Here is a 5,358-nt window from a genome sequence, read left to right as displayed (position 1 = left end):
CACTTGGCTATGGGCCATGGTGACCTGAAAGGACCAGAGTGAGGGGGTACCATCCATTCCCTGGGGCTCAGACCTACAGCTGTGCTCACGTCTCTGCCCTTGGGCTAGAGCAGCCTTGCTCTGTGGCAGCCTGGGAAATCCCAGCGTTCCCTAGCAACAAGGCCGAACCAGAGCTGTTGCTAGGGAAACCCTGGGATTTCCATAGCTACCAAGAGCTCAGTGAGCATCTCCATTCCCACAGCTGAATATATTTGTTGTTAGCAGAAGAGCAGAAAGGAGAGCCGATGGTCTGCTGCCAAGGGGGGCAGGGTCGGTTCCTCTGAATCTCATTACCTGCACAAAGAGGGTCAAAAAAGTCACCAGGGGCAGGATAACTCCTCCAGGCTGACAAATGGATGGTCTCTCCTTTTACATAGACCTCCAAAAAATGGCTGGTCTGCTTGGAGTTCAGTAGTCTGCTGGGTTCTCACAGTGCCTGGTGCCCCTGGCACAGAAGTCACCATAGTATGTTGCATCTACACATCTGTGTGCCCTCCCACTCCCAGTGGCTGGATCTTACTGAGACTGTGTCATGGGCTGCTGTGTCCCCAGGGCCCAACATAGGGCAGGGCTTCTTAACCTCCTTGCTCATCTGGGGGAGACTGGCGGGGTCTGTCTGAGAATAGCGTTTTTGAATGCATGAAACAAAATAAGTAGGGTTACAAAGGAAAGCAATTTTATTGAAGTACAATTATCAAAATATTTTAAAAACACAATTGTGATATTGTAAAATATATGTGCATCTTCATTGATGCATTAAATAATACGACTGAGTAGTATGTCTAATAATTACTGTAATTAGGAAGTAGTGACAAGGGTAAAGAATATTTGGAGAGACCTGATGCCATGGTAACATGATATAAAAATACCAGGGATTTCTCCTGGTGACAACGTTGCAGGTACTGCTAATCTTCCTGTGGTTGGTTGCCTGCATTAGTGAAAATAAAGAATATTCTTCCCCCATCTAATACCACAGAGCTTCCTAAATTCTACTAGGTTGTGGGCTCTAAGTTTGGACACAGCACGTTGTACGAATGAATGAATGAATGAATGGGTGATGAAAGAGTAGGAGCTAAGTAAATTATCCAGTTTCCTTGAGAAACTGAGTGGCTCAGCGAGAGGAAGGACCTTGTTCACAGTCATCCAGTCACCTTCAGACACCCTGCTCCTTGTCACTCTTCCTTTAAGAGCTGAGGAATTTCAACAAATGGTTTTGGAACAACTGGGTATCTACATGCAAAAGGATGTTGAACCTTCATCTTACACCATATAAAAAATTAACTCAAAATTGATCAAAAACCTTAACATAAGTGCTAAAGCTAAAGCTCTTATCAGAAAACATAGAGGAGAAACTTCATGACATCGACATGGCAATGATTTCTTGGATATGACACTAAAAGCACAGGCAACAAGAGGACAAGTAGATAAAGTGGACTACATCAAAAATTAAAACTTCTGTGCAACAAAGGAAACAACCAACAGAGTGAAAAGGCAACCCATGGAATGGGAGAAAATATTTGAAAACCATATATCTGATAAGGGGTTACTATCCAGAATACATAAAGAACTTTTAAAACTGCACAACAACAAAACAAACAACCTGATTAAAAAATGGGCAAAGGACTTGAATAGAAATTTCTCCAGAGAAGATATATAAATGGCAAATAAACGCATGAAAAGATGCTGAACATCATTAGTCATTAGGGAAATGCAAATCAAAACCACAATGAGATACCACCTCACACCCATTAGGATGGCAACTATTTTAAAAACCCCAGAAAATAACAAGTGTTGGCGAGAATGTGTAGAACTATCATACTGATCCAGAAATTTCACTCCTGTGTATATACCCAAAAGAATTGGAAGCAGGGTCTTAAAGAGATAGTTGCACACTCATGTTCTTAGCAGAACTATTCACAGTAGCCAAGAGGTGAAAGCAAATCAGGTGTCCATCAGTGGATAACTGGATAAGCAGAATGTGATACATACATACAATGGAATATTATTCACTCATGAAAAGGAAGGAAATTCTGACACCTGCTACAACATGGATGAACCTTGAAGACTTTCTGTTAAGTGATAGAAGTCAGTCACAAAAAGACAAATACTGTATAATTCCACTTCTATGAGGTCCCTAAAGTAGTCAAATTCATAGAGACAGAAAGTAGAAGGGTGTTTGCCCAGGGCTGGGCGAGGGGATGGGGAGTTAGTGTTTAATGGGAACAGAATTTCAATTTTGCAAGATGAAAGGAGTTCTGGAGGTGGATGGTGATAATGGCAGAACAACAGTGAGAATGTGCTTAATGTCACTGAACTGGACACTTAACAATAATCAACATAGCAAATTTTATGTTATATATATTTTACCACAATTGAAAAGATTGGAAGGAAAGGAGGAGGCAGCTTCTTGGTTTGAAAATGCCTTGTCAGGGAAAAAGGTGCCCATGAATCCTGGTGGGGGACTAGCAGGAAATCAACAGCCTTTCTTCATTGTCCTTCAACCTGAGGATGAGTGAGCCAGTATTCGGGACAAATGACCTGTACAACAAAACTGCCTAATAGGATATCAGAGAAGGATGCCTGCTACAAGGAACTCTTTGTAGGGACCTGAGGGATCTTCCAACAGCTCTCAGCTCTCAGGCTTCCCAATCTGCTCACTTTCAGCTCCTCAAGCCTGCAGACTGGGCTGAGACCTATGCAGCCAAGCACCCGGGTAAGTGAAGCCAGAGGAGGCATTGCCCCACAATCCCACGACTGAGTCATCAGAAGGGTGGGGACCTGGTAAGCCTGAGCCCCTGCACAGGGAAGCCCTCACAAGCCATAGAAGCTCAAGGGCACAAAGGCAGTGTCCGTAGGGGCCCTCAACATGGCAGGTAAGAGCTTTGCTTGAGGGGTGGGGTAAACCTGGGCCTCAGATTGTAGCCAAGTGGGGAGAGTGGCAAGATGCAAGGCTGGCTAGGTGGTCAACGTCCTCAGTGTGTAGGACCCCATGAGCCATGGAAAGGAGTTTGGAATTTATTCTGAGGAAAGTAGGGAGCCACTGGAAGGTTTAAGCAGGAGAGAAATGTGATCTAATTTATTTTTTAGTTAAGATCCATCTAATGACTGTACAGACAGGAAGAAAGATGCAGGCCGCGGTTGTCAGGCTCTTGCACAGTCCTCCCCACTAGCAGGAGCTCAGAGAACTGAGGGCCCGGCCCTGTGGCATTTCCTGGCACCGGCTGAGGCACAGTGGGCAGACGCTGGGGCCTGTCATCCTCTTCCCGTGTTGGCTTGTGCTCCTGATTTGGAAGTCGGGCCTTGGGGGTCCAGGCATCAGTTGCAAACTAGTAAAGTTAGTGAAGGCAAGGGGCTCCCGGTGGGCTTGGGCAAGTAGGGGCAGCTGAGAGGGCCAGTTGGGAAAGCAGAGATTCCCTCGGCCAGACTGCTGTAGGGCAGGGGTGCTGGCTGGCAGCGTGCCTTGGTGGCAGAGGCAATCAGGTGACTAAAAGTGAGGAGGTGGCAGAGGCAGATATAAATGTTGCCACGTCTCTCTCCTAAGCTGGCCTTAACCTCAGGAAAAGGCTCCCTCTTCTCAAGACGGTTGCCTCCTGTGTCTTCTCAGGCTCTCTTGCCAGAAATCTTGCTTCCTACCTCCAGCACCGTGGGCTCAATTCACAGCGCAAATCATGCATTTCTAGGGACACCATCTGCCAACTTTTGTGATTTTGATTTCTGGCCATCCCCATTGTCACATTCTGCAGAGTTATCCAATGAGGAAAGGACTGGGAACTATCCACTGTATTTAGCAACAAAGAGACAGTGGAGTCTGAGGTTACATTCATTCATCCATTCATTCAACTAAAATGTATTGAACATCTGCTACATGACAGGCACGTTGTTAAGGAAAACGGAAAGAACCATAAGAACAGGGAAGGAGCCAGGTTTCAAAGAAAGGAGAAAGTCTAGGACCAAACCTGTGTCCCTTCTGCCCTCTCAATTCTTAAAAGATGCTCTGGCAGCCATGAGCCCTACCAACGGGCCCATATGACTCAATCCACCTGCCTTCTCATGAGCAGGCTTGCCTAGGTGGCAGGATCCTGGGAGGTCATGGGCTCAAGCAGACTGAGCCCAGAGCTGGGAAGAGAGATATTCCCCTACCCCTTCTTGCTTGTGGGAGTCAGGGTAAGATTTGAGGCAGCTTCGGGGATCAGGTCCCATGGCCTGGCCTTCACAGGTCCATCACAGGCACCTGCAGAGCATGCAGCAGTGTCCAGGGACAGTGACCTGGGACCTAGCGCACTACAAGATGACAGACCAGGGCTGGGGTGGCATGGCTTTTGCACAAGGATCTTAGAACATTTTAATTCTAACTGCCTTTTCCCATCTTTTATGTTATTGTTGTGGCATATTCCCCTATACATTTCTGAGTCACTGTTCGTATATTTTTTTAACATCTTTATTGGAGTATAATTGCTTTACAATGGTGTGTTAGTTTCTGCTGTATAACAAAGTGAACCAGCTATACGTATACACATATCCCCATATCTCCTCTCTCTTTTCTGCTCTACAAAATACACTACCAAGAGAATGAAAGGATAAGCCACATACTGGGAGAACATCTTTGCAAATTCATAACTGATAAAGGACTGTTATCCAAAATATACAAAGAACTCTTAAAACTTAACAAGACAATGCACAACCTGATTAAAAAATGGTCCAAAGATCTGAACAGGCACCTCGGCAATGAAGAGTTACAGATGGGAAATAAGCATATGAAAAGATGCTCTATCTCATACATCATCAGAGACATACAAATTAAAACAACAATGAGATACCACTGCATACGTATTAGAATGGACAAATTCTGAAACACTGACAACGTCAACTGCTGGTGAGAATATGGAGCAACAGGAACTCTCATTCATTGCTAGTGGGAATCCAAGATGGTACAACCACTTTGGAAGACAGCTTGGACGTTTCTTACAAAACTATACTCTTAACCACACAACCCAGCAATCACACTCCTTGGTATTTACTCAAAGTAGTTGAAAACTTCTGTCCCCCCAAAACCTAGACATGGATGTTTATAGCAGCTTTATTCCTAATTGCCAAAACTTGGATGCAAACAAGGTATACTTCAGTAGGTAAATGGATACATAAACTGTGGCACATCCAGACAATGGAACACCACAATTCAATGCTGAAAAGAAATGAGCTATTAAGCCATGAAGACATGAAGGAATCTTCAATGCTTATTACTGAGTGAAAGAAAGCCAATCTGAAAGGGCTACATACTATATGATTCCAACTATATGACATTCTGTAAAAGGTAAAAAT

Source organism: Eschrichtius robustus, chromosome X, assembly GCF_028021215.1.
Source record: "Eschrichtius robustus isolate mEscRob2 chromosome X, mEscRob2.pri, whole genome shotgun sequence".
NCBI lineage: Eukaryota > Metazoa > Chordata > Mammalia > Artiodactyla > Eschrichtiidae > Eschrichtius > Eschrichtius robustus.
The sequence above is the reverse complement of the archived record's forward strand: the minus strand, read 5'-3'. Positions refer to the sequence as shown.